At 45.2% G+C, this 27,486-nt stretch overlaps 1 protein-coding gene across 1 annotated transcript in view; it reads left to right on the plus strand.

Moving 5' to 3' along the window:
• Nucleotides 1–27,486, plus strand: part of LRPPRC (leucine rich pentatricopeptide repeat containing) — a 665,201-nt gene that overhangs the window by 559,870 nt on the left and 77,845 nt on the right. The window lies entirely within an intron of this gene.

The following is a 27,486-nucleotide window of genomic DNA, read 5'->3' on the forward strand; positions in this document are numbered from 1 at the left end:
CTCGCTTCGGTGCCCACTCTAAGCATGAGTTCACACTATGCAGCTCTGGGCAACAAGCCTGCTTAATCTCCACAACGGCCCCCGGCGGCGGGATGCCTGGCTTTCACCTTGGGGATACCCAGTACGGGTTATCTTACAGGGAAAAACCAGGACGGGTTCCCAATGCAAGCGCCAAGATGCCCATAGGGTGATAGTTGCGCTCTATAAGTACCCCAATCAATCAATCAATCAATCATAGTCCTTTCGGGGTCAGTGTAGAGGATCCAGCAGACAATGCCCAGGACTGCAGGGAGAGCAAACCACCCAGCCCCCACTCAGCAGCCTCCAAGCCACTTTAGTTTGCCTTTAGTGGCACACAACTGACTCATTGGAGGCAGTGTCAGTCATTTTCTTCACAGGTGGCAAACCATAACATCTAACAGGTGGGTCCTGCAGGAGGTTCAACAGGGCCATGCCTTGTAATTGTAATTGCATTTATATAGCGCTTACTACCCTTGATGAGGTGTTGAAGCGCTTTTTCGGCGAGTAGCACGCTACTCCGGAACCCTTAGAGGATTAGTGTTGAGTTAGTATAGTGAAATATGAAAGTAATTTGAGTGGTGGATAGGTTAGTCAGTTATTTGGATTCAGAAAAATAGCGGAGGGATAGAAGAGGGAAAAAGATTTGCATTTATATAGCGCATGTTACCCCTAATGGGGTGTTAAAGCACTTTTTTCAGCGAGTAGCATGCTACTCCGGAACCCATAAGGATTAGTGGTGAATTAGTATAGTGAAATATGAAAGTAATTTGAGAGGTGGATATTATTTGTAGTAATAAGTTATTTGGATTGAGAAAGATAGCGCAGGGATAGAAGAGGGAAAAGGTTTGTATTTATATAGACCTTGCTACCCCTAATGAGGTGTTGGAAGTGCTTTTTTCGGCAAGTAGCCCACTACTCTGGAACCCATAAAAGATTAGTGGTGAATTAGTATAGTGAAGTATAAAATTTGAGAAGTGGACATGTTAGTCTTTTATTTCGATTCAAAAGGATCGTGGAGGAATAGAAGTGTGAAGGCTTTAGGCTTTTTTTTGTTTGGAGGTCATAGCAGTAGTAGGAGGCTTGGGATGAGTGAAGAGATGTGGAGGGGAAGAGTCAGAGAAAAGAGTTTAGAAAGGCTTGTGTTAGGGGATCAGTTTAGTAAAAGCGGTGTCAGGTGGTGCATGGAGGGTTAGAGTAGGGGAAAGTCTAGAAAGGACTATTTTGGGGATCATAGTAGTGGTATGGGGTTTGGGATGAATGAGAGAGTGGAGGTAGTGGATATATTGATAGTGGTATAGGGTGAGACATAGGCTAGTGCATTGGAAAGAGTAGTAGAAAGAGGTTTGAGATGAGTCAGACTTTAGGTAGAAGATGTATTGAGAGGGGTATAGGGTGAAAATAGGGTAGTGCATTGGATATGCTAAATTAGAAGAAAGTAATAAATATATAGATTCAGAAGTACATTGAAAGTTTATAGATGCATAAAGGATGTCAGTATGTAGATTAAAGATATTGATAGAGGTATAGATTGAGAAGTTGGGTAGTGCATATAATATTTTTTTTGGGGGGGGAGGAAAGAAATGTATAGATCCAAATATATGGAAGGTAAATAGATGCATAAAGGATGTACGTATAAGTAGATTAAAGATGCATTCGATAAACTCTGGTTTTGAAGTGTTTTTTTTTATTTTAAACATAATTATTCTACATGTTAATACAAAGCAATACACATATATAGGTAAATATCTATAGTATAAATAAATGCTTATATACAGAGGGATATTCTGTATATTTCTGTTCGCGTATGGTGCTTATGTGGGGAAGAGCCAATTCGTTTTCTGAAGATAAGGTGGTTGTCGGTGGACCTTATGTTGGGGGGTAAAGAGTTCCATATTTTGGCTGCTTGAACAGAGAAGGCTGTGCCACCCATGGTTTTTTTCTTGTATCTTGGGATTTTAAGGCGATGTGCCACTCTAGAGCAGAGGTTCCTATAATGAATGTGTTTGGATATTTTATTCCTGATGAAGAATGGTCCCATTGCATGTATGGCTTTGTGGGTGATACAAAGCAGCTTGAATGTGGATCTTCTGGCAACCAGTAACCAACGCAGGGCTTTCAAGGCAGGGGAGATGTGGTCTCGCAGTTTGATATGCAAGAGTAGTCTGGTAGGAGAGTTCTGAATCCGTTGTAGTCTTTTCATAGTCGTTAAAGGTGATCCATAGTAGAGGCTATTGGCGTAATTGAGTTTGGCTAGAACAAGGGAGATAGTAGCTTGGACCTTGTGTGGGAATCCCAAATGGGGGCAGATTCGCCGCAGAGTTTTTTTTAGTGCCAAAGCTTGACCTTGCTAGTTTGTCCACTTGGGCATTCATCGATAGCTTGGAGTCCATGGTCATTCCGGGGTTTCTTACTTCATTCGATAGTGGAGGCGGTGATCCCAGTTGATCAGGCCAGGCGGCAAGTGGGTCATAATGTTTCCAATCGGCACACGTGAGTATTTCCGTTTTGGAAGCATTCCATTTGAGATGGCTCCAAGTCATCCACTGATCCACGGCTCTGAGACACCTGAAAATTGGAGAGTATCCAATGTCTTTGGGGCATTCCAGTTGAAGGAGTATTTGCGTGACATCTGCATAGTTATAGCACGTGAGTTGAAATTGATTGATCAGTACCGGTAATGACTTCGTGTAGATGTTGAAAAGCATGGGCGAGATGATAGAGCCTTGAGGGACCCCAGCTTTTGTGGAGTACGGTTTGGATGAGAAAGGTGGGGTATGGATGACATTAGTTCTGTTTTGAAGGTAGGACGTGATCCGGTCTAAAGCAGTCCCCTCTATGCCGGCTTCGGAGAGGCTTTGTATCGGAGTGTCATGGTCAACCGTGTCAAAGGCAGCCCAGAGGTCCAAGAGGAGTAGTGCATGTTGTCATTCCTTTTCTTCTTTCTTCCCTTTTCCACCCACATCAGAACATCTGTTGGAGAACCATTTGTTCATGTTGCTGCAAGACGTTCAGGCTGTTTTGGAGAAAGGAGCCATAGAGAGGGCCCTGGCCTCAGACCTAAACTAAGTGTGAATCCTGTTATATTGATGTGCCTAAAAAGGGCATAGGCCTTCTTCCTATGTTAGATCTTCAACCTCTCAATTTCTTCCTGCGGAAGGAGACATTTGATGCTCATGCTGGCCAATGTTCTATCTGCCCTGGATCTCCTGCAATTCAAGGTGGGCCACAAACTTTTTCAGTTTGTCATGCTACCTTTTGGCCTCATTAGTGCCCCTCAGGTGTTCACAAAGGTGATGGCATTGGGCAGCCTATCTTCAGAGGTAGGAATCTACTAGTCTTCTCTTACCTTGACGTCAGACTGTTATAGGTGAACTCACCACAGCCAGTCGTGGACCACCTCTAGATGACTATAAACCTTCTTACATCACTGGGGTTCACGTGCCAAAGTCACACCTGACTCCTTCCCAGAGGCTTCCTTTCATTAGTCATCCTGGATACAGTGCACTTTCAGGCCTTCCCTTCAGGTCAGGCCTCGTCTTGGACTCAGTAAGGATGGCGACTTCTTAACCTACTGACTTCCTGATCTTGCTCTTTGACCATGCCAGATAGTACTTGTGGCCTCTGTAGTGTGATTTGAAATGGACCCAGAACCAAGGGAACCCATCAGATTTCATCCCGCTGTCAGGGAAGACTGCAAAATATATACAGTGGCACCTGTTTGACTGCACTTGGACCTGCTGCAGACCCCTCTCCTTACTCCACCTAGAGCTGACTGTGATGATTGATGTGACACTGCTAAGTTGAGGAGGTCATGTGGGAGAGATGGAGATCAGCGGACTGGTCTCTGGCAGAAATCTGCCTCCACATCAGCTTGCTTGAGTTGCAGACCATTTGCTTGGTGATCAAAGCCTTTCTGCCCTCCAAGAGGAGGCTCGCTCATGTCCACCCAAACACCATTGCCTTGTGATATTGCAACAAGCAGGGCAAGGTGGGGTCCTGGGCTGTGTGCCAGGAGACCCTGTGCCCCTCGCTCCAACTGAATCGTCAGGGCATTTTCCTGGTCGTGAACCACCTGTTAGGATGTTTGCGAGTCAGGGTAGACAAACTTAGCCTGCAATGCCTAGTGGATCACATATGGCAGCTACACCCTAAGGTGGTGCAGAGCTGCTTCCAGCAAAGGATGTGGCCTAATGGCTAGAGCGGGTGACCTCGAAGCTGGGGAACACAGGGTTCACGTCTCGGTAGGGACGCTCAACATCCAGTGAATCTAGGCAAATCACTTAATCTCCCTGTGCCTAACATAATGAATGTGTCCGTCTGTAACACAACTGGTTCTCATGTAAAGCGCTTTGATACCTTTGGGTCGAGTTCGTGCTATATAGAACTCGCAACAAAAAATAAATGGGGAGAACTCTGGATAGATCTTTACACCTCTGTCGAGAACATGCAATGTCAAAACATCTACATGTTAGAGTGCTCAAGAATGTTCTCTCTAGGACATGATTCGTGCTATAGTGGAGCACAGGACTCCTGTAAACCTTTCTGCCTCTCCTTTCCAGAGTTCTAAAGTTGGTCAGGAAAGACTAGACCCACATCATCTCATCCTGGTGGCTCCAGATTGGGCCAGGAGAGTGTGGTACCTGAAATTGTTGGGTATCAGCAATAGTTCTCTGATCAAACTACTGCTTTGAGAGGATCTTCTCTTGCAGTAGCAAGGCAGAATTTTTCACCTGAACCTGCGCAATCTACACTACCATACATAGAGATTGAGTGTAGCGGTTGACTCCGTTTAGTCTACCTCCTGAGGTTGTGGATGTCCTTCTGCGGCCAGGCATTCCCCTACAAAGTCCATTTACACCTGGGGCTTGGACTAATTTGTGGCCTGCTGTGGAACACACAATACAGACCCCTTACAAGCCAAACTGTTGCATGATTTGTCTTTGACCCAGCTAGGCCTTGTAGAGTGCACTATGAAAGTTTTTTTTTCTATCCTTTCAGCCATTTGCCTGACCAACTGTCCTTGTTTAAATCACCTGTTGTGATGCTGTTTATTAAAGACTTGACATGCATGTTCCCACCTGCACAGTTTTTAATGCCACAGTTGGCTCTTAATTTGGTCCTGAAGTTCCCCTTGTGCACCCTCTTCAAACCAGTGTTCAGCTGCTTGATGCATCTTCTGACTCTCAAAACTGTGTTCCTCGTTGCAATCACCTTGTCCCATGAGTGAGCTGCAGGACCCTCTTTGTGCAGCTGACCTACTTCACCCTTTTTGGCAATAGTAATGACACCTTTTCATTTTTTTGTTTGAATCTGTTTTTATAAATGTTTGATTAACACAGACATATACAGCGTAACACATGTCCGCCCTGATCAGGATGGGTTAGCAGCATTGGTAGACAGTAAGAAATGTTACAGAGATGATTAGGACATTTCAACAAATGGCCATAATAATGATCATGCATTATTGTGCAGTGTCATAACGCCTTTTCATGTTGGGCAATCCATCCTCCTCCCAACGTTCTTTTCTCTGCCTCACTCCTCCAAAGAGGAGAGTCTTCATTGGTTGGACCCCAAAAGAGCCTGACCTTTTATATTAATCCTTCCGAAAGCCATCTGATAGAAGATCACATTTTTGTGGGGATCTCAAGGGCAAAGAAAGGTCTTTTTCAAGGTGGATTGTCTTCCGCATTAAGGCCTGATGCGCATTGTCCAAGAAGTAGCTTCCAGAAGGATTGAACACTAGTTACACCAGGGCCAAAGCTGCTAGCACTGCATTGTCAAGAATGTCATGCTCTGTGTGCCATCTGTTAAGCTGCGGCGTGGGCATTAGTGCATACGTTCATGAAGCACTACTGTCAGGTCTGAAAGGAAATACACTTTACCCATTTGTTCCTGAACGACATTTTGATCTTAGTCCACTCTACAGCCCTTGCACCTTTAGAAGGTATTGCTGTAGTTTCTATTCTAAAGGTGACAAATCTGCGGTTGGAAGGATCCATCATAAGAACATGTTAGTTGCCTTCGGTAACACTATTTCTACTGGACACTAAATTCTGATTCCTGACTATGCTCCCACCTACCCGTTCTGTGGAGTGCTCTTTTTTCACCATCTAAAAAGATCCCAAATTACAGATTTGCATGCTCGTGTCTTAAAGTGTTCTATGCTCTTTGTCCAAGAGCATGCAAAGATTCTATCAAGGGGTGGTGCTTAAATGTGGCACTGTCTTGCACTGTGTGGGCGGAATGAGACAAAAGCTGAGGTGTATGGCACAACATAGCAGCACGTGGGATCCAGCCTGGCACATGAGGAACATTCTAGATGTGAGTAATCTGCCATTAGATAAGTATCCAACAGAAAGAGGGTTATCCAAGATTAACTTGTTCTTTTAGTTCATGCTGTTTAGCATTGTAGTTACCCGAGATTAGAATAGTAGTGCTTGTGACTCCCGATGGAGGCCCAAGCACGGATGCAGAGAAGAAATAAGCTATGGGCCCCTCTGTACTTAGGTTGGCACCGGCAAAAGGCTTTATAGCTGGGCAAGCCTTAAGGCGAGAACGTCGAAATCCAGCAACCTTTGAGTCCGAGTCACTCCAATGGCATTGAACACCCTCCGTCCCATCCAAAGCCAACACCAAGTGCTCCATCTTTGACTTTGGAAGGCTCCGTCAAAGCTAGCATCCTAGTCGAACCAAGAGGGTTCTACATGCTTCTGCCAATCAGCAAAGCGCACTCCACCAGCAAGAAAGAAGTGGCCATGGCCTACCTAAGAAAGATCCCACTAGTGGGTATTTTTAAGGCAGTCACCTGCTTAACGCCATAGACCATTTCCATGCACTGCTGTGTGAACATCTTAGCCCCTCAACAGGCTGTGGTGTTCTAGAGGTGTTAAGAACTTTGTTTCAGACATCTGCATCCTCCACTCGCTAGTCTTCATTTCTGGAGGGCATTGCTTTACAGTCTATGCTAAGCATGTGTATCTACGGGCACACATGCTATGAAGGAAAATGCTTCTTACCCTGTAAGCATCTGTTCGTAGCATGTGATGCTTTATATCCACATGCACCTGCCCTCCTCCCCAGAAGTCTGAGTCTTTTGGAGATCACTTGCTTTCTGAATTTCACCATACATTGTGCTTAATGCACCTTTTCTTAAGTTTACACCCCATACATACTATCACCTGATGCACTAAAAAAGCCTATCATGGAATCTGTGCTCTTGTGCAGTGTACGCTGAGAGGGAGTCACACCACATCTTGTGACTCGAAAGATTTCTTCAAACAAAAATAGCCCAACACTAAATGGCATGCTACAGATGCTTACTAGGTAAGTAGCATTTTCGTTCTGGTAGGTACTTTGTCGAGCAGCAGATTTCTCACCAATAGCCCAGGATGTCACCTTATGTGTTTCTAGGTCACCATATCTCAAAGGTGGCACTGGAGATGCACTGCGTCATTTGGCGTTTCTGTGAGTTGTGGCAAAGTGTCCAAATCCAGTGTGGTTCCTGGAGCGATTAAAAATGTTAGGAAACTGTGGGTGTATAAAATGTAAGAAAGATAAGTATTGAAGGTTCTTCATCACAACTTGCAGTGCCATTAACCACCTATACATATTCATCACAAAACTGATACTGGGTGTCTGTCTCCAAATCTAATGCATAGGGTCATCAAATTTGTACAGTTACCAAAAAGAATACTGCAGCAAATCTAATTTATTGTTGTGCTCAAATTGGTGTGTTTCTACCAGAGCCTATGTTTTTTAATGCTCAGGAGAAAGGCACTGCACAGAGAAATGTAATTACTAAAAGCAATCATTTTGCACTGTTACAAAACAGTGTTTAAAAAGTGACGAAGAGCGTTCTGTAAAATCTGTACTAGTTTCAAATATTTGACTATCTTTTTGGGTCACATTCGATTGTCCTAGATTTCCCCGAGTGTTAGTCTCTGAGTGATGATTATGATGACCCAGAAGCTGAAGAGGTTTTGTCTTTACAGTATACGGTTGATCCTTTTGATGGACCTGCAGATTGCTGGTGGAGGTTGATACCTCTCCTAAAAGTGACTTTAGGCTTTCCTATGCTTTAGCTGTAGAGGACCAGACCGGTTTCTTCCCGCATATTCATCTTATGAATATTCTTTTTAGGCTTCAGACTGGTCCAGAATTTTGTTTCTCAGCATTGACTGTCCAACACCACTAGCTGATGTCTTGATCTCTAGCAAGGATTCTAGTTCCAGAAGTGACATTACCAGGGTATATTAGGCGCCTACCTACGCAATGACATCACTTATTATTTCTTTCATAACTTCCTTGATGCAATCAAAAGCTCTCTCCCGGTGTCTCACTGGCAAAATTCTCAGATAGGTCAGGTGTCTTCCCAAGGGGCCTTGGGCTTCAAGCCTTGTAGATGGTGCAGAAAAAGGATGTCCCTTTTGAAACTCTACGATAACTGTTTGAGGTGTTTTGGGATAGAAGTCAATCCTGCAGCCTCTGAATATTGCGCCTCCTTGCTCCCAGAGGTCATACGAAGAACCCAAAGAGAACGCCCTCTCCTCAGTGTAAATCGCCTTCTAGGAGACGTTCTCCTAAGAGACCTTAAAACAAAAATCTCAGTAGCCAAAAATAGTTATCACAGAAGAGGTCCTGTTCTCGGGACTGTTTAAGTCTCAACACTGTTCGTCAATGCCAAAATCTTCCTCTACATCAGATGAACCCCAGAATCTAAGAAGTTGTAACCAGATCTCCACTAGTCCTTCCACTGAACCTGAATGAGTCGAGGTCTTCGAGCTAGCAGTGTTTGATCTTTTTCTCTACCATGTACAGTTTTGACCCATTGATCACCTTAGAGTTTATAAGGGAGTGTTTGTCACAGTTGTGCTTACACCCCAGGCACCACAGATAAATACTGTGTGAGTTTGTAACCCCATCTATTTACAACACAAACTACACTGTTTTGTGTCCTCACAGTAGCCTCTAAGTTGCTTGTGTATAATGTAAATGAAACAAGTGAAAACACACCCTTTGCAAACAACTTTGTCTAGGAAAAAGGAGTCCGAACATTCACCATACTCTCCATCCCTGACCCTGTTAGTTAATCCATGATGCAGTCTTTTCTTTAAAAAGAAATAGATAAATCTATAATTGCTAACTTCAGCCCCCTATTGTCCAAAGCATCGTTCTGTTGACCCACTCGAAGGCACAACTTTAGTTCTTAAAAGCAAGATGTAGCACATGCTGTTACCATATACATATTTATTTATTAATTAATGAAGGTTTAAACATTGCTCAACAGTATATAGACCAGCTCTAAAGCTGTACTACAAGAAAGGCTGACAAAATCCCGTTCAGTGTACTGGATCCTGGCCACCAAGACCTCTGCCCATCATTTTTACTGTGGAATCTAACAAAAATGGGTTTTTAATAGAAGGAATCCCTCATCACCCTTCTTAAAAATGCGAATAATTATAGATTGAGACCTGGACCTTGGTATTTTATAGCATTGAAATCCATAGTTAGAATGGGGAGCCACAAATCAAAATTATCTGTATATAGATCTATTGGTACCCTATCTGGTTTCAGTACTTTTCCTACTCGGCTTTCTCTAAACCCTTTCAAAACATACTGCAAATTAAAATGTAAGCAAAAATGATAGCTTCTTATTAGATATATCAATTACCTTTTTAAAAGGCTCATGGATTTTAGTGTAATGCTTAACTCAAGATCTTCCAGGAATATGACTACCTTGGACTTTCATTGGTAGCTACTGAAGTGCAATTTATGATTTTACAAAAGGCTATTACACCCTTTTGTGCAGAGGCTGCAATTAAATCTGATGTAATCTCCTCGCGCACATACCCTTGTTTACACCCCCTTTAATCACCCACCTGTTCTCCCTCCTATACTTTCAAAAATGGTTTGTTTAAGCCTCGGGATGTTGGAGCTGTGGTGAAAGTTGGAAAGTGCCCCCTGGAGTTTTTGGCCTATTAGGTTAAAATAGTATTGGTGTATGTGTATAAAGACATTTGAAGTGGGAAATTTCATGTGTACTTCTTAACACAATCCTCCCGTTCTTTAGTTCTTGTAGGTTCCTTCCGCTCAATAGTTACCTTTGTGTACGCTTCACTTGTTTTTATAATGGCCTCTGTATCTCTAAGAAGACTTTTTATATTGGTGAGCAGATTATGACCAGCCACACTACAGTTCCGCTCAAACCATTTTACCCAGTCTCTGCACACCGTTTGTTTGAAAAGTGAACCCAAACCTTTAGTCTTTTTGTGGCATAAGTAGGCAAAGCTTACTTGGATTGAATAGTCTAGACCGATATTTATACTTGGATTGCTGTGAAGCATCACCTGCAGGACCACTAATGCTGGGTCTGCCTTCTCCCAGCGCAATATCCTAACCTACATTGCTATAACTTCCTTACAAGGGAAGACAATCTACGCAGCTATAGCAAGGTGCTGAATGTCTAACACTATTTTAATAAGGTTATGGTCTCTAAAGGAACTAATCAATTAGTCTTCTTAAGAGATGCCTAGGGATTTTAAAAAATCAATTAAACTGGAATCTCCTTGTGCAAAGAAAGCAGGGATAGTGTCTCCCATATAAGCAAAATTAGTATTGGTGTTGAAAGGATTCCACCTTTGCAACATTTCTATAAAAATTTGACCAGTTTGCTAATTTTAGGAGGACAAGGCTGTAAAACTCCTGTTCGAGGCATATGAGCTGCAGATTGTACACTTAGCATAGATCGCCATCTGGTGTTGGGCCCGGATGTTTGCAGTTTGTTTTTGTTCTTTGGACAGTCTTTGGAAGTCACGAGTTCGGTGACTCCTCCTTCGGTCCGTACTGCGCATGGGCTTCGGCTCCATCCTCAGATTGTTTTTTTCCGCCATCGGGCTCGGATGTGATACTTCGTGCTCCGGCTTCGAACTTCTACGGTTCCAGCCTCGACGGAAAATCCTTGTTTCTTCGAGTTTCTTCATCATCATCATCATCTCTCGAAGCGGCACTTTTCTCCATTCCGTACATCGGCACCGGCCTTCGGGCCCTCCTTGACTCCGGTCCCGGCCGATGGAAAGGACTCCGTTCAAAAAGTGCCCAAAATGTGGGTCTAAATTTCCCCACACCGACCTCCATCAGGTGTGTAACCTTTGCCTCTCTCCAGAACACGAGGCCAGAGACTGCCCCGCCTGTAAGTCTTTTCGATCAAAAAAGACCATCCGGGATCGAAGAGCTCGACGCACCATGGCGCACTCCTCGACCGCGGCTCCACCGGACATCTTCGGAGACAACGCCGAAGCTTCGGGGCAACTACACACCCAGAAGGAGGACGACGTCGTCAGCGCTTCCGAGGCCGACGACTCCGACGTGGAGGACATCACACCGGCGCAGCGGGTCGTGAGTACTGTACCCCCTCCCACCCCCGCGCCCAAAACCAAAGAGACTCAGGTTACACCCTCGCCTGCAGGCCTGGGCAAAACCAAGCACACAGCTTCTATCACCCCACCTTCGGGCCCGGTGTCGAAGCCTCAGAAGTCTCACGGCAGCTCGGGCTCGAGCCAGCCCACGCCTGGTGCCGAAAAACACCATTCGGCACCGAAGAAAGGGATACCCAGCTCGACTCCGAAGCCGCCGAAGCCTGGACTCTCGGTACCGACCAAACATAAACACAAATCTGTCGGCACCGACGCTCCGGCGCCGAAAACTCCTTCGACGCCGAAAAAACCGGAGGCTCCAAAAAAGCATGGCGCACACAAACCATCGAAGCCCTCGGCTCCGAAACCATCGGCACCAGCGGACGATTCGGCGCCACTGGCTCTGTTCACACCAGACCCTTTGCAAAAGAGACTATCTAAAGATCCAAAGACTGGGCTATTGACTTTAATTATCAAGAAAAGACGCCTTGACACTCCGGCTCCTCCTCCACCACCCAAACGGAAGGACTCTGCCACTTCTCCCCTCAGAGTGCCCTCCCCACTACCTCCTCCACCTCCTCCACCCCCTCCTCCTCCCAGGTCTCCGCCACCTTTACCTCATTACTCCCCGACCCCGCCCCCAGATCCGAATGACGGGGACCCGGATTATGACCCGGCGGACGCCCCAATGGACCCCACTCCACCGGGGACCCCAGACCCATGGGAAGACTACCACAACCCTGACATACCTGATATGCCTCAGGACGACCTATACCCATCCAGGCCGTCTCCTCCAGAGGACTCCTTAGGGTTTCATCACTTAGTGCAGAGAGCAGCACACTACCATGGGGTGGACATGCACAGCGTACCAGTGGAAGACGACTTCCTACTGGACACATTTGACATTCAGGACAAATCCACGTCTATTTTGCCCATGCTTAAGGGTGTCACCAAGCATGCTGCAGAGGTGTTCCAATACCCTGTCAGGGCCAGGGTACTGAACCCTAGAATAGAGAAAAAGTACAAGGCGGCACCCACAGACCCTGCATACATTAAGGGCCCTGCTCCCTTAGATTCCCTAGTTGTCTCCACAGCTAGAAAGCAGGCTAACTCCCAGTCCTCAGGAGAAGCCCCACCGCCAGACAAGGAATCGAAACTTCTAGACGCGTCTGGCAAACGCACCGCCTCCCAAGCTGCAAACATGTGGCGCATTGCAAATACACAAGCGCTACTTGCGCGCTATGACAGAGCACACTACGACGAACTTGAGGCTCTTATGCAGCACCTTCCCGAAAAACACAAGCGCAAGGCTCATGACCCGATACAGGAGGGTAAACTAATTACAAACACCTCCATTAAGTGTGCCCTCGATGCAGCCGACACTGCATCTAGAGCCATAAATACCAGTGTCCTGCTTCGTCGCCATGCCTGGCTCAGGATCTCAGGGTTCAAGCCTGAAGTCCAGGCGTCCATACTCAATCACCCCTTTGACCAACAAACTCTCTTTGGGCCAAAGGTAGACGAAGCGTTGGAAAAGATGAAAAAGGACACAGACCCAGCAAAGTCTATGGGGGCACTCCAAACACAAGCCTCTAAACATTCCTTTCGACGCTCATCCTTTCGTGGCACAGGCAGAGGCTTCTCCACCGATAGCGCCTCTACCTCTTACAAGTCCCCTCCTCAAAATACCTTTTCAAAGGGCAACCAAAGGGGTGGTTACAGAGGCAACAACAATAAGGGCAGGGGCAAAACTAACACCACCCGTTCTGCTACCCCACCCGCACAATGACTTCGCTTCGCTCCCCCCAGACCATCCCACTCCGGTCGGGGGCAGACTACAAAACTTTATCCACGCATGGGAGTCCATAACATCGGACAAATGGGTGACCCAAATCATTCGGTCAGGGTACTGTCTCGAGCTAACATCTACCCCACCCAATATCCCACCAAGGCACCGTCCAATGTCTCAAGAACATTCCACACTGCTCAAACAGGAGGTACTCTCCCTCCTCCAAAAACAAGCTATAGAGCAGGTCCCCGTCAATCAGCAAAATCTAGGGGTCTACTCCCTATATTTCTGAATACCAAAGAAAGACGGGACCCTCAGGCCCATTCTGGACCTCCGGCCCCTAAATGCCTACATACATTCAGACCATTTCCACATGGTCACCCTACAACAAGTCCTCCCGCTCCTCTGCCAGGGAGACTTTCTCACTACCTTGGATCTCAAAGACGCATACTTTCACATTCCAATACACCCCTCTCACAGGAAGTACCTCAGGTTCGTGGTGGACGGGCAGCATTAACAATTCACGGTTCTCCCCTTCGGGGTTACCACCGCACCACGGGTGTTTACCAAATGCCTAGCGGTAGTGGCAGCACACATCAGACGTCAACACATTCACGTTTTCCCTTACTTAGACAACTGGCTGATAAAAGCCGCGTCCTACCACCAATGTGTGCAACATACAAACAGCACCATCCAACTGCTCCACCAGCTAGGCTTCACGGTGAACTACCAAAAGTCCCACCTCATACCATCTCACACAAAGCAATATCTCGGGGCCACTATAGACACCTCCAAGGGTATTGCCTATCCAAACTCAGCCAGAATCACAAGCATTCAAGCCTTACGCAAAACATTCCTTCCTCAACACTCTCTTCCAGCAAGAGTGTTTATGAAGCTCATAGGAATGATGGTGTCTTGCATTTTCATAGTGCCCCATGCAAGACTCCACATGCGTCCACTTCAAGAGTGCCTAGCACAACAGTGGAACCAGGCCCAGGGTCAGCTGACGGATCTGGTGTTGGTGGACGGCCGCACACATCACTCTGCAGTGGTGGAACACCACAAACCTTTCCAAAGGGCGGCCGTTCCTGGACCCGGTTCCTCAGGTGATTCTAACAGCGGACGCATCGCTCTCCGGCTGGGGAGCGCACCTCCTACACCTCACAATGCAAGGTCTATGGACGCCACAGCAAAAATCGCTCCACATCAACCATCTGGAGCTCTTGGCGATCTTTCTAGCCCTAAAATCCTTCCAAAAACAGATTTCGGGCAAAGCAGTCCTCATTCGCACAGACAACATGACTGCAATGTATTATATCCAAAAACAGGGGGGGACACACTCTCCCCAGCTCTCCCGCTTAGCCCAGAGCATATGGAGATGGGCAATTCCCCAAAACATCTTTCTCCTGGCACAGCACGTTCCAGGCGTACAAAACACCATGGCAGATCTGCTCAGCAGACAAACGCAACAACTACACGAATGGGAACTGCATCCACAAGTTCTTCACCCATTCTTCCAACAGTGGGGGCATCCTCAGATAGACCTCTTCGCCACCCACGAAAACAAAAAATGCCCAAGCTTCGCCGCCAGATACCCACACCCATTGTCCAAGGGCAATGCGATATGGATGAACTGGTCAGGCAGATTTGCATACGCCTTTCCACCTCTCCCACTAATTCCATTAGTGGTAAGGAAGCTACAACAGCACTCCCTCACACTCATTCTAGTAGCTCCAACGTGGGCCAGGCAGCCGTGGTACACCACACTACTACAACTATCAGTGGTACCACATCAAAAACTGCACCTGTCCCCATGCCTACTAACCCAGAACCATGGAGAAATCAGGCATCCGGACCCAGCTCAGCTCAACCTTGCGATCTGGCTCCTGAAATCTTAGAATTTGGATACCTTAACCTTCCCCCTGATTGCATGAACATCATCATGGAAGCCAGACATCCTACCACTAGAGCATGCTATGCTGCAAAGTGGAAAAGATTTGTAATTTACTGCCGTAACAATACAATCAACCCTTTAGATGCATCCATACAGCACATTATATGCTATCTGCTCCATCTTCACAGGTGTAATCTGGCATATTCATCCATACGCCTACACCTAGCAGCGATCGCTGCTTATCTACAAAACAGACAGCATTTATCACTGTTCAGAGTGCCCGCTATTAAAGCCTTTATGGAAGGCCTTAAACGAGTAATTCCTCCCAGGGCACCACCTTCCCCTGTATGGAATCTAAATGTAGTTCTTACACGGCTAATGGGTCCGCCCTTCGAACCAATGCATAAATGTGAGCTACAGTTTCTCACCTGGAAAACAGCTTTTCTCGTAGCTATCCCTTCCCTTAGAAGGGTTGGTGAAATACAAGCGTTCACTATACAGGAACCCTTCCTACAAATACATCACAGCAAGGTCATACTTCGTACAAATCCGAAGTTTCTGCCCAAGGTCATTTCCCCCTTCCATCTCAATCAATCGGTGGAATTACCTGTCTTCTTCTCGCAACCTCAATCTGTTGCAGAAAGGGCTTTAAACACACTTGATGTTAAAAGGGCTTTGCTGTACTACATACAGAGAACGCAACCTTTCAGGAAGACTAAACAATTGTTCGTCTCCTTCTCTCCACCACATAAAGGCAACCCCATCTCTAAATCGGGGATAGCTAGGTGGATTGTAAAGTGCATACAAATTTGCTATCAAAAGGCAAAAAGAACATTATCTGTTCCACCTAAAGCCCACTCTACTAGAAAGTTAGGGGCTTCTATGGCCTTTCTAGGGAACATACCCTTAGATGACATCTGCAAAGCAGCCACATGGTCAACACCGCACACCTTCACAAAACATTACTGTGTAGATGTGCATTCCAAGCAGCAGGCTAGTGTGGGCCAGGCTGTACTAAAGACACTTTTTCAAACTACTGCAACGGATACCGGTGGTCGCCGCTAATGTTGGGTACTGCTATATAATCTATGCTAAGTGTACAATCTGCAGCTCGTATGCCTCGAACGGAATATGCTACTTACCAGTATGCATCTGTTCTTGGCATGTAGAGCTGCAGAGTTGTACACGCCCACCCGCCTCCCCGGCTACCTGTATCCGTTCCAGTCCATCTTATTTAGATACAACACACATGGGTTTCTCACTGTTATTACTACGCTCCATCATTTCCCTGTTGGCGAAAAACAATTTGAGGATGGAGCCGAAGCCCATGCGCAGTACGGACCGAAGGAGGAGTCACCGAACTCGTGACTTCCAAAGACTGTCCAAAGAACAAAAACAAACTGCAAACATCCGGGCCCAACACCAGATGGCGATCTATGCTAAGTGTACAACTCTGCAGCTCTACATGCCAAGAACAGATGCATACTGGTAAGTAGCATATTCCTTCCTAGCAGATCTGCTAGTGTGATCTTGTATATGAGCATAATTACTTAATTTTATGTTAGAGTTTACCAGTAAAATGGCTGTCCCATTATTTGTGCTTCTACATGAGGGGATAAAAATGTTATCTAAATTGAACAAGACACCGTCTTTGTCTTTCAAAATAAACCTCTGTTTGGAGAATCACCACAATTCACTTTAATGTTATAATCAATTGAAACTACAATCCAATTTATTTACCCTCTTTTTCCCTACTTGCTGTAGCTAGGATGGCATACGTTAGATAGCCTTCTAGGAATTTACATGCCAAGAGATCACGCTGAGGGACGCTGGGATCAAATCGCCAATTATTCGATCATTCTGAAGAATGTTAGTCGCCTTACCTTCTTCCAAAATAGTAGTGTGCGCATCATCATTGACAATGGAGTTAGATACACAATGTCCGTCATTACGGTCCAGTGATTCAAGATGTGAAAATCTATATGTTAGCAAATAAGTTTCATTAGTACTTTTTTCCTGAGCTGAGGATCTGAAAGAAACAGTTATTTATAGATATGTTACCTTAGAATTACCCCCAGGCTTCAGACTGGATCCGGAAAGTTTTTGGTCAGCAGTACCCCTGCATGTCGGAAGGTGGCGTCGGTCGACTCGGCGTTGGCGTCGTGGTCACCAGGATGACGTCGCGGTAGCTACATGGACGCCACCCTCGCGCACTGACGTCACTTCATTTTCCACACCAGACAACGCAGATCTGGAGAGAGCGGTACCTCCAGTCACTTTTTGACTGACTTTTTGGTGCCATCGGTCGCGAGTCTTCGACTCCTGGTGCACGTCAGGGATGCCAGGCTTCAAGGCTTGCGGTTCCTGTGGCCGACTGATGTCGGTGACGGATCAGCACAGCGTGTGCCTCTTCTGCTTGGTGCGTGACCACGTCCCCAAGTCGTGCTCCGCCTGCTGGACTATGAATCGGAAGTCTTTGTGGGAGCGGTCCCGAAAGCTTTTCGAGCCCAGCAGTGGGCTCCACGCCGTTCAAGGTCCCGGTCGCGAAGGAGGTCGAGGGACTGGTCACGGAGCCACCATCATTCTTCATCCAAGTCTTCGCACTTGTGCTCAAGTAAGTCGAAGCACAAGAAGAAGTCGAAGAAGCACCGTCACTCTTCGACTTCTCCCCGTTCGTCAGCCGGCGCGACGAGGGATGCGGATGGTGCCCCTCCCACGGCTCCGCATGTGGAGCCAGAATGGTCGACTCTGGGTTTCCGTCCCTTTCCTGGACCTGGAGCGACCCCTGCACAGCTTCGTCAATTTTACGAAGCGATGCACGCTATCTTTGGGCAGCCCGACTCTGCCGACGTGCCTTCAGGCCCCGCCGCAGACTCTGCTGGGGCCCTGGGCCTTCGACGCCAGCAGCTTCATCACCACAGGGCCCCATGGATCCAGACCTGGCTAACAAACCAGGATTGGGTCAAAGGCAGATCCCTCTCCCTTCCCCAACCAGAGTTCACGGTGGTGACCTATGCATCACTTCTGGGATGGGGTGGCCACATGGGGGAGGCAGAGATCTGAGGCCTCTGGTCTCTGGCGGAGTCCGGGCTCCACATCAACCATCCGGAGCTTCGGGTGATTCGTCTTGCACCCAAAGCATTCCTTCCCTCTGTCCGGGAAGAGTGGTGCAGGTGTTCACGGACAACACCATCGTCATGTGGTACTGCAACAAACGAGGCGGGGTGGGGTCGTGGACCCTATGTCATGAGGCCCTCCGCATCTGGACATGGCTGGAACATCAGGGCATATCCCTGGTGGTTCAACATCTCGCAGGTTCCCTGAATGCCAGGGCGGATGAACTCAGCCGCAGATGCATGATGGATCACGAATTGTGTCTTCACTGGGAGGTGGTGCAAGGTCTCTTTTGACAGTGGGGAGAGCCTTGGTTATATGTCAGCAATTCAGCGCTTTGGAATTTCCTGGGTGGCACTCGCTGGGCGAAGTTTTTCGTTGCGGGTGGAGTTGCGGTCTTCTATACGCCTTTCCACCTATACCACTTCTGCCCGGAGTGCTGAAGAAGATAAAGCGAGACCTGGCCCAAGTCATTCTTGTGGCTCTGGATTGGGCACGAACAGTCTGGTATTCCGAGCTGCTTAGCATGGCCATCGATCCTCCGATCACACTGTCTCTTCAGAAGGATGTTCTGTCGCAGCAGCAAGGGACGGTCCTCCACCCACACCTGCCCAGCCTCCACCTCCTTGCGTGAAGATTGAGCGGCAGCAGTTGACGACGTTTGACCTGCCTCTCGAAGTCTGTGATGCTATCTTGACAGCCAGGCGTCCCTCCACTAAGACGGTATACGCCTGCAGATGGAACAAATTTGTGGCATGGTGCACAGCAAAGGCTCTAGATCCCCTTTCCGCCCCTCTTTCTGAGGTTCTCTTGTTCCTCCTTTCTTTATCAAAAAATCAAAAGGGGCGGAAGGGATCACTTGACCTGAGTAACCAGGGTTTGCGATATTCGTACAATGTACTGATAAAAACCCTCATTCACGTTAACAGGTTGGTAAAGCGGTATATCTTGATTCTCCGCTATATTGTTAATAACGTGACAGCATCATCATAGGGTTAGTTATATGCTTCCTCCACCTGGAGGTTGAACAACTGGTTATTTCAGTAGTGATCAAGAGATAGGTGATTGTGTTGAAGTGAAGTGAAGTGTTATTAAAATCTCGTATAGCCAGAGCGTACTTTTAATCAGACTGGGTTTGAGATCATTAAAAAGTCTTGGCGTGCACAGGAAGACTAGTTATGGTCTAGTGCACTGTGGGGTGTCCATAAAAAGGTTGACATGTTTCAGCCCTTTAAGTTGCCCCTGGGGGTCAAGTGGGCTTTCTTCAGGACCTAAAAAGTGAAAGGGAGGCCGTCTGTTGTTGAGGTCTCCTGTGAAAGGGGGATAAGTTAATCCACTTGATAATTGTTCAATTAGAACCTCTGTGGCAGTATAGCACAACTTGTGCTGGCTCTTCCTCTAGTGACCTCCTTTCTTTGGCCCAGCAGTGCTCTGCTCTGGGCACTCTAAAGGGCTACCTCTCGGCCATTTCAGCCTTCCTTAGGCTTCCTGATCAGCCTTCTCTTTTCAAGTCCCCTATTGTAAATCGTTTCCTTAAGGGCATTACTCATCTTTTTCCTCCTGTTCCCTTCATAATGCCCCAGTGGGACTTGAACTTGGTTCTTGCATATCTCATGTGCGCTCCCTCTGAGCCGCTACATAACTGTCCTCTCAGGCTTCTAACTTTGAAAACTGCCTTTCTGGTGGCCATCACCTCTGCGCACAGGGTGAGAGAGCTACAAGCTCTTTATTCAAAGCCTCCCTTTCTGGCTGTTCATCCACACATGGTCATCCTTAGAACTAGTATAAAGAGAAGAGAATCCCTGGTAGAAAAGTTCAATAGACACCACACCAATTATGGTAAATATAAACAGCAGCCCATATGTTAGAACATGTACAATATCAAGTTAAACTGAGACAGTATTAAAATGATTAAAAAGGAATTTTATTTTTATTTTGTATAAAATGACAGAAAAAATGTTTTAGTTTTTGTTGGCTCAAAAACAGATATCGTCTCACAGTTACAATTTACAATATACAGTTCTATATAGTTAAAAACAATTGTTATGCACAAAACATACCAATAGAGAGTATAGAAATCTCAATAAAAACAATTTCATCTAATTACTATTCTAAACCTATACACTTAACAGAGAGACAAAGACAGACAGTTAATTTTGTCATTATTGTAACACATCAGTTTTTTGAAATTTCAAGATACTATTCTTGGGAACCATCAGATCATAATATGTCTCAAAGAAAAGCTATTCATGCGGATTGTGTCAAATGGTAGCGTCGACGCGTTTCAATGGTTTTAACTAATACTCCATCTTTATCAAGACAATAATAACGTCCCTCTTGTTAAAGGCACTGGTTGGTTGCCGTTGTTATTCAATCCTTATATCATATAATGCTGATTCCAAATATATAAATAGGGTCGATAAATCTTTGCCATTGAATTGGATAAAATCTCTATATGCACGTTTAGTAATCGCCTTAAAGTTAAAGAACAGTCCTCGTCCTCGTGCCTACATGTGCAGACATACCATATCTTTGAATTATCCACTGACTTGCAGGCCGTATGGTTCCCGTTTTAATTGAATGTAAAGAGTATATAAAGAGTATATAAGGAATATGTAGCTCTCTCAAGGTGCCCGTTCTGAGCTACTAATTTGGTCACACAAAGCCGTGTAACGATTTCTCGGTGATATAAGGCTTCACGCGTTCATCGAGTGAGGGAGGGAGCTGAAAAAGAAACAGGAGTACGCTTTTCAGACTGTATGGGTGCTATTTCTAGGTGGATGTCGGCCAATTGCCTCAAGCTGAATTCAGCTAAAACAGAGATTTTGAGATTTGGCAACAACCCCTTAATGTGGACACCAGACTGGTGGCCTGCTGATCTTGGCCTCTGTCCCACACCTTGCAAGAAAGTTAAAAACCTGGGCGTTGTGGTAGACGAAAAACTCAATATGGGAGACCAGGTCAGCAAGGTGATATCTGGATGTTCTCTGATATTGAGAATGATTAGGAAAATCAGGTTCTTTCTTTCTGAGGGGAACCTGAGAACGGTGGTGACTGCACTGATATTGTCACGTCTTGACTATTGTAATAGTCTTTATGTCAATATACAAGCTCAACATCAAAATAGGCTTCAAACTATGAATGCAGCTGCTAGACTGCTGACCAGGACCCCTAGGTCGGTCTCAGTCAAAAGAGAACTTAAAAAGTTACACTGGCTCCCTACTCATTTGAGATCCCGATTCAAAGCACTATGTATAGTATTTAGAGCCTTGAACGGGACCGGCCCACAGTTTTTAAGAAACAAGTTTTCCTGGTACATCCCGTCCAGAACCCTTAGATCAACGGGCGCTAAACTAGTGAAAACCCCCTGCTTCAAAAAAGTTAATTGGGGAGGTAGAATCTTTGTAACCAGTGCATCTAGAAGCTGGAATGAACTTCCTTTCTCACTAAGAAATACCCCTGACGTTTGTGTGTTCAGGAAGGGTCTTAAAACATGTTTTTTTTCTCAGTTTTAGTTATGTTATCTGCTTAGGTAGTTAATGCTTAGCGCCAGGACACTGGAATGGTAATCGTGCGCTTTATAAATTTTAATAACATTATATTACTATTATTATTATATTATTCCTAGTATTCTATAATATTCTTCCTAAATATTCTGCCCCCGTACAAGGTCTAAGGTCATATGTTGACACGGTCATATTTTTCCTTTAAATGCAAGCACAACTACTGTGTAGTGCTGCAGAACTGAAGATCAGAAGACTAGGTAGGAAGAGCCTGTTACACCTCTGCTAAAAATACATTGGCATTGCCTAAACCTAAACACTTGAATTTCCTGGATGGAAATGGTTTGGTCCAGGTTTGAACCAGTGAACCTCTTCAACTAATCTCTAAGAATATTGGGACTTTGGTTTGCTGTGCATAGGCTTTATGCATCCAGAGAAATCTTGTGTGGGCCTCCATATTATCGAAATCCTCAATTGAACTCAAGCGTTTTCTAATAAGCAAATAGATCTTCTGGAATGATTTCCTATGTTTCTGCAGATCTGTAACTTTATTCCCAATTTGATTATATCACTGGAGTCCTGTTCTGGGAGTATGTTGGAACATATGTGATATTGCCACAGATAAACCGTATTCATGAAATTACCCAACATTGACCCCGAGCCCCAGCCCCTCTGGCTTCTAGATACACTTGAGCCAAAGTATCTTGGTACAGTAGATGATTACAGTAGCGGCAGGTGCCGGACGGGGTGGTGGGGCTGAAGGTGTTTGCAGGGGATGGTGGGCGGAATACAATTTTTAAAAAAAGACTTGCATTGAACAGCCAGCCAGCCGCCGCCTCTCCTCCGTCCTCGTAATCTTACTGTTCCGGCCGGCGGCAGCATGAAGCATCCGAGCAGACCGGCTCCCCTGAGCCAATCACAATGCTGCAATGCAGCGTTGTGAGTGGTCTGAGTGTCGTGGATCGGCGCTCAAACTGAAACAGGAAACCTGTGCATATTCCTGACCAGGCTGTGCAACGCAGACTGGTAGGAAAATGCAAAGTGTGCATGAACTGTTTGGTCAGCTCAAGAGGGCCGGCCACGCGCACTTTCAGAGGGCACACCACACATCCCCTGCCCTGGACAGCCCCGCCCCACCATTGACTGTAAGAGAGAGAATAAAATTATAATATGTTATCATTTTATTTTTGCGCAGTGGAGCGACGCTCCTCCGCTTTAACGGAAGAGCAGCCATGGGATGATTATATTTATGGTACTGAATGGTTTGTCCCTTTTCTTCCGTTTGTCTTGTTCTAAAGTAGTTAAGGAATTACTACCACAAATGAATTGTTTCTGTAGTGTTACAGGTTTTCTTCGTATTTAATTGAATTGAAGCTAGATTGTTTAAAGAAAATGATCACTTTAAGGCATTATTTTCATGTTGCTTTGTACTTACTCCCCACCCCTCCTTTTTCTATTTTAATCCATCTGTTTAATCGGTTTTTCTTTCTGGTGTAGTCTTTGAACACTTGTCTATTATACTTTATCTTAAATGTTTTTTTTATTAAATATTAATCCTGTTCATAAATTTGGTGTAGAGTTTCTTTAACTCTCACTGAATTGCTATAATACTTAGTTTATTGTGCTCAGAACTACAAGCACTTTCTCTGTGGTGTAATTTATAGCTCGAGCTAAGATTAATTGTGGTGAAATATGTTTTCCCCTCTGGACTTTATTATAGTCATTTCACAAAAAGACCTTAATTTACTCACATTGTAAGGGCCATCTACAGGCACAGATACCCCACCATATTTCCCTCATAGTATACAAGTGTGACGATTGGTTGGTGGGAGAAAAGCTGTAATGGTCCAATGAGCCCAGGAGTACACAAAATCCGTAGCAGTCTGGCGTGAGCGTATTGATTATATTTTTTTAATTTGGAATAAGAACACTAACGAATAAGTGAAAGTGTCGGTATTTTTATTTCACGCATCAGTTACGACGCACTATTAATTACGTAAACCTCGTGTCATGAAGTTTGTCATGGTTGCTCATAAATCCAATGTACAAGCAGCAAATAAGCTATAGAACTTGCATTGACCGTTGGCTTTAAGGTAATCTTCCCATATAGATGGGAGAAACCGGGACCAAGATTATAAAACTGAAGCTAACAATATTGCATCAATACTCCAACAGGAAGATTGATCAAAATGTGTTTCAGATCATGTCTAAGAGGTATCCAAGTTGTTAAGAAACTGTATTAATGGCGAAGTAACAACTGGGTGTAGGTTATTCTGCAGCAATGAATGACTATCCTGATCTAATATAATGGGCAATGGTACCCTAGTTTCAGAATCTAAGACATCCTTCAAAATTACTGAATGTATTAAAAGTGGATGATGATACCGGTGTTGCTGTAGGTGAATATCCACATAGGAAATGCACAGTCCGAGCCCTGAATTGCACTCACGTTACAGTAGCACACAAAAATAGTTAGGGTAAGCAATAGTTAACCTCGAGTGTTTCAACAAATGTATAGGTAAGCAATACACAGAAAATAATTCCATAGCAATAACAGTAATTTCCTGCCACTGGTATCGTATATGTGAAAACCGATATATAGCATAAAGTTAGAAGGCTGCAAAATTTCTCAAGGATAATGCTATTGTTGGAACGAGTGTGTGCCACAAAAACTGTAGATGGGTGAAAGCCCCTATATAGTGTTTCACTGTGAAAGCACTGTCGTGTTTGCACAAAATAGAAATGTTGTTGCAATTTGAATTCAAGGGAAGGGTTGGTATGCAAATACAGTCCTTATACCGGCTTTACTCAAAATAATTAAACAGGAAAATGTTTTCTGAAAGTGATGAAAAGTTGAAAAAATACCAGAAAGCCCATTCATGTGCACTTTAGGATGTGCAGATATTTTATTGTATGATAGAAGGGATGTTGACTGCTCAAACATTTATACTTTACAACTTCCCCTGCCTATTAGACGTGAGGCCTAGAGCATTACGTTTGATTGGCACAGTGTGAGTATGGTTATGCTTCTTTGCTCTAACAATGCTCTGTAGCCTTGAGGCATATTCAGTGTAATCAGTAATCGCTGATCATGTGTACGACATGTAGCACTGCGTGGCAACTGATAGGACATGTACACTGTTGAGGAGTAATGTAAGCTAGACCTGCTCGTTAGAGGTGGCCAAATACGGATCCGGTTCCAGTGGGATAAATTGTATTGCTGTTGACCTTCCTTCTACAACTCAGCTGAAAATTGAAGGAAGCTGGCTTTTTATGTAGTGTGCCAAAATTATGTACACTATGTAGAAAGTCCTAATGACCCTTATTGGCTTATAGGATTTAAATTATTAATCCCAAATGCTCTGTTTGAGGTGGTGTGGGCGAGCAGTTTAAGCTTATGCGAGGGTATTGTTAATCACTTGTTGTACACACAGAGTCAGTAAATAAGGCACACACACAAGAAGAAACTTGAGACCAATATAGAAAAATAACATAGATTTTTATATAATTTCCCACTACGATTATCGGAATCAGCTTAATTCTTTAGAAGTTATCAATTTTTACATTAATAGTAGAAAATGACAGCGATCTGATTTGAGGCATGAGCCTTGAACGCGGTCATGTTATCCTACAGGGGAAACATTCACTGCATAGATACTTATAGACAACTTACAGGACTGTTCTTCTGAACTTAAGGTAAATAGAAGCCAAGGTCGAAGAAAGCATCAACAGTTTAAGTTTACCTGTCCTGGGGTGTCGGGGTGCAGACGTGCTATTTGCAATAGTAGCCTTGAACGTTACACGCTTAAGTCAATGGGATAAGCGTCTGTCAGAAAAAGGCTGCAAGTGGAGACTGGGAGATTAGTCCAGCAGGACCCAAGGGGCACGGGTAGAGGGTTTGGCTCTTAAAAGTCTCAGGACCACAGAGATACCATCAATTTACTTGAGCCCGGACTGGGAAGTTCTGGTTCCAAGATGGTTTGTATGGCGGAGTGGTGAGTTAGAGGCTCTCACGATTCTTGGTACAACAGGGCCACTCTTGGTGTAGAGTAGGCCTCCCTCGAAGCTCCTCGACATGCAGGTAAGTTTTGGTGGCGGCTGTTTTCCGACTGAACACAAAAAAGCCTTGGTGCATGAAACTGGCTCCTGTACCCTTGGTATTGGTGCAGGGGCGCTCCTGTACCGTCTACCGGTGCTCAGTACTCACTAATAAGCTGGGGCTGACCTCTGAGAGCCTCCAAGTCCTTCTCCTGGGGTGCTGCTCCCTCAGTGGGCCTGGGAGTCGACAGATGCTGTACCGGGCAGATGTGTTCAGTGCCTGCTGGTGCAGGGAAGTGGAGCCTACACTCCAAGGAAGATATTGCTGGGTCGATGAAGTGCTGAGCAGACCTCCAAGGATTTAAGGAGGCTGCTCTGCTTCTGAACGAATTGTCTGTGATTGTCGGGACAGCAGCAGTCAGGCAGGGGTTTGCGCCAAGTTTGGTGCTGGTCCACAGTGCTGACATCTTCGGCACTTCTATGCCCTTCTTCTTTCAGGCAGACACATCTGAGTTCCTGGTGTCAGGGAGCACCTAAATACTAAATTTAGGGGCGTTAAGGAAGTGTAGGGTAGTAGCCAATGGGATATTTACCCCTGAGGTCACTACCCCCCATATGACCAATTCTGTGGGGGGGGTGGACATAACCCTGTCCCAGAGTTCCTAATTCCACCAAAAACAACTTGCAGCCATCCTCCCTCTGTGTGTGTGGTATGGAACCTCGGAAGCAGTGGTTTCAAGTCATGACTCCACTGCAGTTAGTTTGGATTTTCTTATGGCACATGACCTTTATTGGAAGCAGCGCAACCTCCATCTTGGATGCATCTTCCATGGAGCCTTCAGCCTTTCTGTCACTGATACCAGCACGTTCCCATTGTCAGGACCTAGAGTGGAAGTAATCCTCTGGTTTTGTTGTCACAGCCTCTCTAAAGACAGATGCCTGTTCCTTCACTGTCGCAGCTCAAAGGATTTTTGTTTTTAGGCGTCCGCCCACACAGATGCAAAAACACCTTTGAACACTTCGACCACTTAATATCCCTTGAGCCTTTACTGACGACCAATGGAGAGTCGTTCACCGTATGTAACTCATGCTGCTGAGCCTGCGGCCCCATTTATAGCAGGCTGCAGTGAAAAGCATAAGTAACATATGGGAGGCTTGAATTAAAGCTACGCCTTACTGCATTGAACTCTGGGCCCAGTTTATTCTTCTGACATGTGTATAAGTGCCAGAGGATCGTTGTTATAGATTGTGTGCTAGCACGTTTACTGTGTGGACCAAAACCGTTCTGTAATAATAGTAATTTGTCACAAAGTGATTTTCTTCCAATGCTCTTTGTGTATATATTCCTTTGGCATCAATTATGTGGCTTAGTCTGTGTTGTTTTTCGCTTTTTTTTATAACTGGTACCCCAAATCTACAATCTTCTAAATCCCTGTGATGACTTTGCCTAGTTCTATAAAATACAGCTTTTATCATACTGAGGCAACATATCCTTCAGTGGGTTTAGGGCCTTCTCAGGTCTAAAATGACCTCCTTGGTTGGATAAAGTGTAAGAATTCTTTTCAGCATGTTCCAGGGGTTTATTGCTTGTTATCTCAATGTACATTCATCTGAATGAAATATTTATGTAAATTAGTCTGGGTTTTTGAAAAAAGATCAAATACATTTGGTAAGCAATCAAGTGTTTTGTTGAAGGGTATTTTCAGAAGCCTTTTT

The sequence above is a fragment of the Triturus cristatus genome, chromosome 6 (genome assembly GCF_964204655.1).
Source record: "Triturus cristatus chromosome 6, aTriCri1.1, whole genome shotgun sequence".
Classification (NCBI taxonomy): domain Eukaryota; kingdom Metazoa; phylum Chordata; class Amphibia; order Caudata; family Salamandridae; genus Triturus; species Triturus cristatus.